The sequence below is a fragment of the Labrus mixtus genome, chromosome 1 (genome assembly GCF_963584025.1).
Source record: "Labrus mixtus chromosome 1, fLabMix1.1, whole genome shotgun sequence".
Taxonomy (NCBI): Eukaryota; Metazoa; Chordata; class Actinopteri; order Labriformes; family Labridae; genus Labrus; species Labrus mixtus.
Genome location: NC_083612.1, coordinates 25,417,459 through 25,430,641, shown reverse-complemented (window position 1 = coordinate 25,430,641; position 13,183 = coordinate 25,417,459).

The following is a 13,183-nucleotide window of genomic DNA, read 5'->3' as shown; positions in this document are numbered from 1 at the left end:
ACTCTTAACGGACATTCATTTTGTCTGTATAACTGCGTGGCTATTAGCACAGACGACTGTCAATTAGATACTTTTTGCAACCAGGCTGATTTGCATGGATAGGGGACTAAATGACACTGTTTGCTCTGCAGTGCAGTTAGGGGTGCATTTAACCCTTTACATGTGTTTTGTGAATCAGAGGGTGTATTTTTGACTCACTCTCTCAGATTTAAGGGGCCCAAAAGCTGTGCAATCCTTTTCTGAATCAGGCCATGTAGCTTTTAAGTGGAACTGCAGCCTCAGATTGTAAGTGATTGCGACAAAATATAGTTTACAGTTAAAATCTGTTTGTAAACACCCCAGCATGAAAATGCTCCATTACTTTGGGACTCGTCAACACCTTTCTGTTTAAAGTTTTACTGTGTGTGAGATTCCCTTGGCAGGCATAATAGCCCTGAAATGCTGACTCGGGATCTGCTTTGCCAGACTCTTCTCTTGTTTTTTTTTCCAGAGTACAGGTCAGATTAAAAGCAGGATGTGTGTTTTCTGTCAAAGCAACACAAACAGCTTCTGTGATTCAGATCAGGAGAAATGATTTGCTGATATTGCAAATTGAATTTCAGACCTTTATTATTTTGTTTTATCTTTTACTAGACATGCCTGCATGTTTGTGAAATGTTGATACAAAATGTGGACTAGATTTTCCATTATCCTTGAATCTAAAAAAGAACTGGTTATAAACATCTTTTGTATGAACATTTTTCACCATTTGCATGTGTTTGTTGCAAAATCATGATTATTTTTGCATCTTGACTGTATCCTTTTTGCAGGAGATGGGAACCCTTAGGCAAATAATAAATAAACAAATAAAGGAATCAATGACAGGAGTGACTTATTATTCTAGTCATGGTATATTCTCAGGTCTTTATCAAACTGCAACCTCCCACCTCTATTTTCAAAAAAGCGTACCTCTCGCCCCTTGTTGCCCAAGCGGCTGGATATTCCTTGTCTTGCCAGATAAGCAGACTGCCCTTTCTGTTCTGGAGAAATGCGGGTAAAAGAATGCAGGATTTGTCCTCTGTGTTAAAAAGAAAAAAAAAAGAAAAAAAAAAGCACCCTGGCTCCCTGTCCTGCAGCTGAAAATGTCATCCTGGCCCTGCAATAAATCACATGGGGTTGTGATGTGTTTACTTATTACCGTGAGGTGCATCGCTGTCATCCACACTCTTATTTACTCCCATGGCCCTCAGCATGCCCCCCAAACACTCTTCCATTTATGCTATATCGCGCTCCCCCTCTTCTGCTTCACCTTTTACACCTTCTCTGTCTCTCTTATTCATTGCACACTGAATGTGAACACCCCTTCCTACATATAACACCAATCTGTATTTAAAGTCACACCCACAGCACAGTATTTTATCTAAGAAAAGTTAAATCTAGCAAAGACTTTCATACGACAGACAGTCAAATTGAAAGCCTTTACCTACAATACCCCGACAGGAATTTTCTGTCATTAAGAATGGTGCAGTCACTGTGTAAATGTCTTAAAAAATTGGCACCAGGCACCAAAGCCAATTCACTGTAGAGAGAAAATAGGGCTGACTCTCTTTATCTGGAGATAAAAGCTCTTGTCAGAGGAACACAAAACAAAATTGGGTGGTAATAAGCACAAAGCCACATTCTATTCTCAGAGCAAAATCTATTGAAACTTCATTTTGCTCCAGATCTTTCCTAGTTAGATGAGATGTCATGTAATAGCAAAGAGACGTAACATTTAGTTTCTCATTACTTTACTTGTAATGGTTTTAATGCTTTACAAAGTGCTAAATTACAACCAAGGCTCTCTCGTGATGAGCAGTTAGCAAGACATCCACCCTCATGGCCGCTTCTCAGTTATAAGAGAAGCACAGTAAGCATGTGTAAGGCAGGAATGATTTCAACTGAATATTACTTAACGCTGCTTTGCAAATACTCCCCAGGTTAAGAAAATAAAATAAATAATTTGTCGTCATGTCATTTTACTCCATAGAGGTCCCCAGTAGTTACAGTAGGCCAGAAAGGAGGCGTGACATGAAAGTGGCAGAGGTTTGATAAGAGCAACAGCAAGCAATTACATGTGTGCAGCTCACCAGAGAATTGGAGGCTGTAACCTGTTGTCAGCACAGAGACATGGCTAAATCTGTGGCCATGGACAATGCTGTTGGATCTGTTATTTGCTGCTTTCTCGCTTTAAAGTTCAAATTTTCACCACAGCAAATACAGGAGTGGTTTTCTACAGTGTCACCTAACATATGGTCTAGCTGGGAAATGCTGTCTGCGATTTTACCATTTTGAGCTTGCTAGCCTCTTTTCTATTTGTGTAATCCAAATATTTATGAATAAATCTGGAAGTGCGATCAATCACCCTTCCCCATTTTCTGTTTTAAATGCAACAGCAGGTTATTTAATAGAATTTAATCATCCACACTCTGAGGCTCATAGGAGATTTTCTGTGTAAATACAAGCGAATATTTGTATCGCTGTGTACGAACACCATCTCCTCTCTCAATTTGAAGTCACTATGGCCCTCATGCCCTCCCTCCAGCTCATTTCATCTTGGATTAGTCACGGCTGCTGTTACAGAAAGATGCTGCAACACTCGGTGAGCAGAACATATGATTCTTTTTTTCCCTTACATAAATCTTTTTTCCCTCTTGTGCATCAAAAATGCTAAAAGACTTGAGATTTTAAAGTCAGTACTTCTGATTCTGAATTCATTTTCATTGTATGATCATGCCTTTTGCATGCTAGTTTTTTTGGCATTCATCCTTGCTCAGAAATGGCTCAATCCATGAGGTTAGGACCTTTGAAGAAGCTGATGGCTCCTGAGTATTTAAGGAACAGTGCCAGACCTGTGTAACTCTCTGGGGTGAACATGGATTAATTGGCAACTTGCTGAATAGCGTGCATTTGTACGTGGGGTCCTTTTACCTTCGAAAGGTGAGGTGAAAGTGAAGGGACAGGAGAAAAAAGGGATATTTCCATGCTCTTACTAATTACTGAAACAGTTTCCTTTTAGGACTTAAGCTGTTGCCTGATAAGCAAGAACGAAATTAGGTAATGGTTGTACACAAAGCTGTGTAAAAAAAATACTGGAAAACAAAACTTAATTCAGAGAATACACAGTGCATTATTGTCTCAACCAAATTCGCTTGAAAATAAAGCTGATGTTGTGGTTTTTGTTGGTAAAGGAAAAGACCTGTTATCAGTATAAAACTTCATTAATAAGCCCTATAAAAATCCCAAACTGTGATATATAGTCCCTCTGTTTGCTGTAGGTCTATTTTAATCAGGTGTTACAGACTGAGTGAACTCATGGAGTAATAGGATGCTTAACTCAGTGAGGCACAAAAACTTCAAAATGTGCAATTAAAGCACGGCAACACTCATTTTTCAATCCAGTCATGCCTTTCAAATTGATGTAGCCTTCCTCCATTTAGTATATATTTCATAATTCAAGTCTTTTTTTACTCATATATGAAACAGATGGGTCAGCAGTTTCTATTTGTGTATAGCCCCCGCCTTTGCTTGGTGTTTCCAGATTATGATGTAGTGCTGCCAGCCGATGAGAGACTGGAGAAATAGAGCAGGGACCATAGCACTGCTCGATGGTTACTTCGTATGTGTCAGCAATACGCTACAAATGCCCAGCACAAACAGACCTGTCCTCTCGACCACTCCTTGACAAGGGGAAGGTCGGATGAATGAGGAAGGTAGACAAATTACAAATCACAGCTGAGAAAGGAGAAGCAGAGCAGGAGGCCAGCACTGCGGTTCCCAGAGCCTGGATTTGTCTCACATGACTAATGACAGCGGCCGATGGTGGATCATACATGTCATCAGTGTTCAAAGGCCTCAAATCCAGTCCCTGGAAGGACTGTTAGTTTCCCTCTGCCCCTGGCCCTCTCCCCTGGGTGGTCATTAGTGGTTAAAGTCCCTCCATCTCTCCACCAGTAGATGGCGTGGGTGATCTGACTGTTATGCCAGAGAACACAGTGGGTAAAGATGGAGGCTATCTGCTGTCTCTGACTGTCTTCATAATGATGTTGCTGAGTTACATAAGAGTGCAGTATCTCTCAGCAGGCTCAACATAAGAAATGATGTGTTAGATCTCAGCACAAACTCCCTGCTTTTATTTATTTTTGTTACTGCACAACTAGACCAAAGGGCCGCTAAAATGATTTCTTTTTACGTCCCCGTGTGAGTGATAGTGAAATCCTGCTTTGATCACTGACCTAATTAATGAAGCAATTGATGAATGTAAATACTAGATTAGTTATGCAAACGATAACACCAGAGGAAAAAAAATACATTGCCCCAATTAGGAAGTTCTGAAGGAACAGATATTATGAATGCATGAGACAAGATCTTGTTCGTGATTGACTTAAAATATATAGAAAAACACAACTGAAGCTGTGGATTAGAGAGTGTTGCAGAAATGATAGAAAGTGAGTTCAAGATGAGGGGCTTTACTCTTGCCCTTCCTTTTTTTATTCTAGCTGTGTGAAGAACCCACTTTGCTCATCTCACATTTCCAGGCCTGTATTAGATTCTTTAACTGTAGATCGATCCCCATACTTGGGATATCCAGGTCGAAGCTTTTTATAGCAATTTCATTTAAAGCTATTTAGTGTTGCTGACATGTGAGTCCAACCAAATGTAAAATTGCTGCATACGCTATACAATATTTTATGTATGGTCCTACAGATGACATTAAATCAATTACATGACAGGCAAGAAAATTACATTAAAAAACAATACTGTATATAAGAGCAAAGAGCACTAAGAGTAGATCTGATTTAATAATATGCTTCAAGTATATGTTAAAACTATTGGTTATCATGGGGTTATGTTATCTGTTCTGTTTACAGAGGCCTGGGTAAAATTATAGTGCAAGTACACGCATGTTTAAGAGTGTGTGGCTGCAGCCAGGCTAGCTGTTCTGGGAGGCTGCTAAGACTCAATGTTGCTTTGGGCTTAATGTTATGGCTAACATTTAACATGCTTATGTTTAGCAGGTATGATTTGCACCATATGTATTTTGTTTAACATGTTAGCAAGCTAACAGATGCTTATTATCACTGAGGCGTAGTGCACTGTGGTTGAACGGAATGTCATCAGGTTTACAGGCAAATTAAATTATTGGTGACATTATACTTTTGGCTGACAACTTTAATAAATGTAGGTGAGGCTAACCAAGTCTTGAGGGCCTTTCAGATATGACACGGCTGCGCACCGTTATCAAACCCGGTCATTGTCTTTTGTGTTGCTCCGCGCAAGTGCGTATCTCCTTGCCGCCGAGTTGAGCGCAGTCGTTCTTGCGTGCTATTGAGCGCAGCGCTCCCTGATGTCACCGCCGCGCGTCCAATAGGAGGGGGTAGCTCGGATCACAACAAACGGTGTCTCACTTTCCTGAGCTCTAGTTTGAAGACCTACCAGGACATCAGCAAGAAAGCTCTTGTTTGCAAAGATATTTCCAACAGTTTGGGCGTACCAGGTGTGTCTAAAAAAATGTGTATCATTCTCGTGAAGCGGTTGTTTTAGCACTGCAGCTCTTGGAAGTGCCTAAACTTTCCCACATCCTTATGTGCCCTGAGGATTTCATGAACACACACCTTTTTCTTTGATGCTCGTCTCCCCCTCTGCAGCACAGATTTTTTTTCTTCTCAATAGTGGACACATAGGCCTACATAGTGCTGTGGCAGAAGCTACTTTCCCGACTATTGTTTCGGTCACCTAGCAACGCGTGCTGTGGCTTTTTGCTCGTGCACGCATTGCGTCCTATCTGGAAGGCCCTTCAAGGAGTTAGTTGTAGGGAGAATAACAAAAAAATGCCTGTACAAAATTCAATGGTGAAACATCCAATATTTGTCAAGCTATTTCACAGACAAACTAAAACCTCATCCTGCTGGCTGTGAAATCGGTTGCTGACAAGGATTCATCATCCACGGAGAAAGAATACATTTCTTTAACAATAAGTTCCATAATATCTCTGTAAAGAAGCCCCTCCTATTATTTCTTCTTTATAGTGTACCTAAGCATAGCACTATAGTGTGATATACAGCATGCTACCATTATAGGAGCAAAAGAGGTTCAACATCACTCAAGCTCACTTATTGCATTTTCATTTTGTGTACAACTGAGAGAAATCTTTAATTTCCTTAGAGGAAAGACTGCCCCCCATTCAGAAGATGTCTGATTCATTTAGAGGGACCCAGTTTTGAGAATACTGAAAATTAAACTGGGGCTTCAAGACTTCCACATGATTATATTTTGGAAGTATGGATAGTTCCCAAGGAGTGTTTTGTTTTTACAATTAAAAATGTAAAGATGCTGAGATTTAGAAATTTGATTTGGGGTTTTGAAATCAATGCAAACAGATAAACAGGTATTTTTTTCTCTGTGTATATAGCCAGTCTGTGATTGGGAGAATAGCATTCATCCAGCACAGTAAATAACGGTTCATTGTTTTGAGCCAAGGGTTGAAGTTAAGGTCGAACCGCTCTGACAGCTTGGGACAGATGTAAATAGCTTAATATGGGATTGTGCCAGTAGACAGAGAGATAGGTGGTGTTTAGGCGGCTGCATCCCAACCACTCAGGCAGAGTGGAAGGATTTATTCCGGACGATGGAGTAATTTGTGATTTAGGGGAATGCCTCACTAAGCTGGATGGTCTCTTGTTACAGATTTTTTACAACTATGTCATTATATGCCTGAGGAAGTCAAATCATGGGCCGAACTGAAAATGGTTGGCAGCAAACGTGTGACTGGAAGGTTGCTGGGTCAAAAATCTCCAACAGCACTAAAGTCTTGGCTTTGAAAGTGAATGAATAATCCCCTCTTTCTAACCCCAACAGCTTAAGTGGAGCTATTTAGAGACCTGCAGTTGAAGACTGTGGTTTTAGTGTGAAGCTCTAACACACAAATGAGCAGACAGCAAAGTAGGCCATTTCAGCAGAGAACACTTCAAAATTCTCTGGAAAAAAGCCTACTTATCACAGTTTCACTCAAGATTTTAGAAATGGTTGGTATTAAGAATTTATGTTCAATTTTCACTTTAACAATGTTGCATGCAGCATAATTACCTTATCATTAATGCCAAATTATTAAAGTTTGAATATACTGTACATTGTATTCAAACATCTTATTTTTGCATAATGTCATTTTCTTATTTTTTTTTTCCCAAATTGTAATACATTTTATATTCTAAAGGGGACGTATTATGAAAAATCTATTTTACAGTATTTTAGAACATAATTGGGTAACCTGAGTGTCTCACGACCCACAAAATGTGGAATAAACCCATCCAGTCCTTTGTTTGTGGTCTGCATAAGAAAAATGCTCCGTCAGAAAAATCCCCTCCAATTCCATGATATCTCCACCCATGGACTCCACCCCCAGCCTGGAACAAAACTTTTGAGCAGGTCTGCCTTTAATGTCTTATTTTTGCTCAATTCCATGTATTTGAATGCTCCAAATATTATAGATGTTTTGTTTTTAACTAAGTTACACTTTAAAATGCTTAATGCATGAATGGTGTATGCCTGTCCCGGACTAAGGATTTATAGTCTACTGATTGTTGAATGTTTTGAGGTTGTTCTTTTTCACTCATGGTTCCATATTTTTATTTGAGTTTAACCACATGTCTTCTAGACTTGGAATAAGAATTTATTCAATGATAGGACTTTATCTATTGTTTTCTCACTCAATAAGGTGACCTTATGATGATATTACACATGTCCAAGACAGAAGGCACAGACACAGACGGCTCACATGGGTGCGAATTCAACCATCACAACAGCCACAATCTATGCATCTGTCAGACCACCAACACACATACAAGGTCTTTTAGCTTACCATTTGAAGATTTACTGTACTCTGCTGATCATAATATTCCAAATACGGCTTCCCACGATTTAAATTCAGTAAAATATTTAATCTAAACACATTACATCCATAAAAATCAACGGGCTGCTTTAAAAGAACTTTGTTATTCAGCTTCTCTTTTGACAACACCTCATAACAGCCTATAACAGCCAATGAGAGCCTTTGTTGAAAGGAGGTGCCTCCCCCTGTTCTGACAGCCAATTGTATGTGACTGTGCCGATGACTGTCTTGTAGCCAATTAAATTCTCAATACATAGATATGCTGCTTCTATCAATACTTTGGGGTGATTTCTTCATGCAAAAACTAAGGAGATTGATTTAAAGTACGAGTGGTTTTCAGAACTGCATAAATATAAATGTATTACTTTTAATGCACAGACAGACTATGAGCCATAAATTATTTGTAGAAAACAGACACATTTATGGAAAGACATTGAGCACCCCCATATAGCCGAAATGGAATGGTCCTCGACTGTGAGACAGGCAGTTGACTGAGGCTCTGACAAACGAACAGTTGAGTAATCGACGACTATATGGGGTCCTCCCTAGAATTGTACTTTATATATAAACTTGTCCTGCTTTAAACCCTCTTCTTAAAATCAGAGCAAATAGCCTACTGATGGAAGTTTTTACAAAGGAACCAAAGCTGTATGTGCTGTGATGTAAGGAGGAACAATGATAAAACCAGAGAGGCTTTAAAAAAAAGTCCCGCTTTCTAAAGTTACCTGAATTTTCCGGCTGCCTGTGCCATGTACTAATAAGGATCAGAGGCCCTCCATATGCTCCTCGTGTCCCTTTCTACACTGAAGACTCCAGGGATTAGGAGGTTTGTGCTGCAAATGAAGCCAAACTGGCCCCGGATTAAGCGGGGCGTATAGACTGAGAGAGACAGAGAGAGCACTAGAGGCTGAATAATGCTCGGTCTCACTACTGTTCTTTCACGTCTTGTTTGAAAGCACAGACTGATGGCAGCCAGAGTGGATTCTTCGACAAATTAATGCTACTGTACAAAAACTGTGTAAACTATATAATTTAGATACAGTTTCCTCCAGGATGTGGAGTGATGTATTCATTCTGCATCAGTTCTGTTGATGAATTCTAATGTAATATGCCCTGCCCCTGTACAAGCTGGTTCATTTAAACCTTTTAGTAAAGATCTCTTCACTCATATGACCATGTTCAGAGTTTTCAGTTTAATCAGGTTTGGGCAGAAACTGTTGCACCTGTAGGGGCAGCCATTAATATCATTATCTGGGCCAGCATAGGTAAGTGTTAAATTTCTTGTGTAGCTGATGTGATGTGCAGTAAGAACGGACCTGATTCTATGAAATTAAGTCACAAGTGGTCAACATGCCTGCTGATTCAGGAACCAAGGACTGACTCTCCTCATCTGCACTATTCTGTGGTCCTGATGAGCCAGCTATCACCTTGTGATACCAGAGAGCCAGAAGAATAAAAAACATAACCACTTATGAATTTATCTCTTTAACAACTCAAACCACGCTTTAACAACTTAACAAGGACAAGTAGTTTTAGTGGTTTTATCCAATATATTGAATTATTCATGTACCTTACTCAAGTGTTTGTATAAACAATATTGTAAATGACTTTGTATTGAAGGTAGCTGTTTTCAGTAAAATCACTCTGATAGGCTGTTAGAGGTAATGTTTTGATACTTATGTAGACCCAACTGGCTGTGTGTTCAATAACTGTTTCATGTTGTTAAAATGTAAACATTGAAGTTGGTACTGTTATTTGACAAGGACATTTAATTGACAAGCTTAACAGTATTTTGTTCTTATGATGTATGTACATATTTTCCATGGACCCCTGTGCTATGTGCTTTTTCACTGTTTAACTTCAGAGAGTACAAGAAGACAACAAAGTGAATTAAACCTACTGGTAGACTGATGCCTTGGAGTCTCTTTGTTGGTCACATGAACCTCGTGTGCAGGTCTTCATAGTCGCAATAACAGCTTGCAAGGTGATAAAAAGTCAAAGTTGTGAGAGCCTTAGTTAGCAAGTAGCAAAAACGTTATACATTTATTCTAAGGTGCTGTAATAAGTTTTAGTTAAAACTAGTAATTTTTCAAAATCTTAATAATAGTGTTTCATTAAAACTTCATTTGTATTAATTAAAGCATCCTTAACCATGTGTCTTGTTATTATGACAATATGATAAAATGTACTGGGTCAGTATATAAATAAAAGCCTAAGATTTTTATATCATAATTTATTAGCATTAAAACTCTTTATTGCCTTACTAAGGGCACACTCACACTCACACTAGGCAAAGTTGTCCCATACTGTGCTTAAGCACAATTGTCCCCCCCTCCCAATTCCCACACTGCTCCAGGACTAACCGGGCCTGAGCACAGTTACCTCTTGTATATAAGGTCGTAATACAACACATGCATGGGTCCATGCACATACGTCCGTACATTGGCGAACAACACGGAGAACAAAACAGTACTTTACTGACTTTGTGGCTTATTTTGAGTCATTTTATTCAGATACAGCAATAATACTCCGTGATTTCTCCATAATGAAGGCTGTCAATGTTGTGTACCCGTGCTTGTGCTTGTGCATGAACTGTACCGTGCCAGGGCCAAGGAAGTGTACCGTGCTTGAGAATAGATCGCAGCACTCAAACTAGTCAAACAAATTGGCCTTTAGGGGTGAAAACGTGCTTGGGCACGGTATGGATTGCATAGTGTGAGTGTGCCCTAAGTCACCTTTAGGAAGCTTTTAAAGTTGCTTTGTTAAATATACACACTAACTGTGTGCATGGTTAGGTTAATGATGTCTACGTCACAAAGATATCATACATGTTGAATACACAAAGCCCTTTGAGACCTTGTTCTATTTGTCCTAAATAGACTTGGACTTATCTTTATATATTTTTTGATGAACACCAAGCATTTAACAGTAAATTCTGAATACAATGCATGTTTAGGATGGGGATCCCAGTAATCCAGTGAATTTACAACCCTCTATGTATAAAAGTCATCTTCTTTTGGTTGCTTTGGAATTGGCTTTGACCTTAACTTTACTTCTGGGTCCTGATCCTTTAATGAATAAAAACAATCAAAGCAACAACACAAATGTGCTTCACTCAGCCATTTCAATGTCAAAAGGAGCTCATGACTTTAACTAACTCCATCAAGAGTGGCTGTGACTTAATTAAACCTCGCAAACATCGTCACAGACCACAGGGCTGGCACTGCTGCCTTGCCAGAACTCCAAATGTGAGAGAAATGTCATTACCTCAAGATACTTTCTAAAGAAAACATTTTTCTAAGAGGACTTTATACTGCTTCTGGCTATGATCCCTCAGCAGACATCACTTTGTTGGGCCAATAATTACATACTTTGTGTAAGTTTAGTTTCTAACACCTATTAAACTGTAATGAAACAGAGATCAAACTCATATCTTTCCCTATATATAAAACAACTTAATAATTTATTAACAGCATTCTTTTTTACAATAACCTTGTAAGTTAAAAGTTTGGCAGTAGAACTTGGACTAAACCTGTTAACTTTTCAATTCACACATCAGGACTTGGCTATATGGTTACAGGCCATTATTGACTGATCATTAGAACCAGTTCAGCAATGTGGAAAATGGGATGTTCAGCATTTGTAGCTACAGGTTTGTGAAGCAGATTGTATTAGCTCTTGCTAAGAAGAAGCGAAACTCAGAGGTCGCTTAATTAAAAGGCAGCATCTGTTCAGTGAGCGATTAAATATGATCGGCATTAACACGTAGTATTTGAACCATATTTCTGGCGCTATGATTTCTTTAACAGATGATTTAACAAGCAGCTGCTGGTTTTTGTGAAATGAGCTAGAGTTTCCATCACTCTGCCAAGCCACTTTGTCAATATGCTATTTTCTACGCTCGAGGTGCTTGTTGCCAGTTAAGTCTTGCTTGGCAGTGATGGGTAGCCAAAGAATCTCTTCTCAGGTCAGGTTGGCCGACCTGAGAAGCAATTGTCAGACTGAGGACTGAAACAGAACTTTATAGTCTCTATCTTAAAATGCTGTGCACTGCAAATCTTTTTCCCTCTGATGGGTTTTCAACACAAAAAAAGATTAGGCTGCCTGCATGTACTACAAAGCAACCTCTGTAAGTGAAGTTGAGAATGTTTCAAAATGTAATAGGTGTTCATGACCTATTCAGTAACTTAAAGACTGAGTTGGAGATCATCAGGAAGTGACCTTGCACTGCTCATGCCTATTTGATAAATTACCCATGCAGACTTTATCAACTCACTTTGTCCTGAGTCAGGGCTCGACATTATAACTGGCCCGCTGGCCCGGATGAATGATTGACAGAGTCTGGGCCAACTGATTGCACATTCAGCTGGCCCGCTCGGGCCAGTTCAAATACTGCCTGAAAAAGAAAATAGACAGTAACACGTTCTCAATTTCACAGCGCTTTCCTGTCATACTGGTGTTTTGTCAGTAATGTTTTTTAAAAGTCGCGCTAATAACTGCTACAGCATCAACGTATCATAAGCCCTCATGCGCGCGCATGTGTGTCACAGTTGAAAGGCAGCCGACGGCTTCACTGCTGTCCCTCCCGCGAGCGTGCTCGCTACTGTCGCAGGTTTTCTCTAATAAAAAAAAAAGTTTGGTAAAACGGTTTTAAAATCATCAGATCTTGACAAAAGCTGATCTTAAATCAGCATTCAAAGGAAAAAAAATCACCGGAAGAGTTGAGAGTGACAGCAGGGCATGACGAAAACAGAACATAGAAAAGTTTCAGCCACAGTGACAGACAGCTGGAGGAGCTGGAACAGCTAAAATTCCCCTTAATGTTAAAGACTAGATCATGGTAAAGATAAAAGTTATTCACAAAGCATCTTAGCCCTTAAGAGAGCTCCTAAAGTAAAGATCTAAGGATGAAGAGTTTCTCACAGAGAAGAAAGAAGGAGAGAAAGGTGATCAGAACAATTCCAGCTCTATCACAGCCTCATATTAATATCAGTCAGATTAAGTAGACTCTTACAGTTACCAGCATGGTGAATAAACATGAGCACATGAATATAAGAAAAACACACAATATTTTTATAACTAGAGCTCAACTAATTAAACAAAAGTTATAATTTACTTTTGCGTCAGAATGGTTCAAGAGTAGCCTAAATTGGTGACTGTTATTCTTCGAATCAAAAGTAACGTTCCTGGGCCAGCGGTTACAATGGTCGGTCCAGTGATCTTTGAAAACCTGTGGCCCGGTGGCAAATTTAGCTTAATGTCAACCCCTGCCTGAGT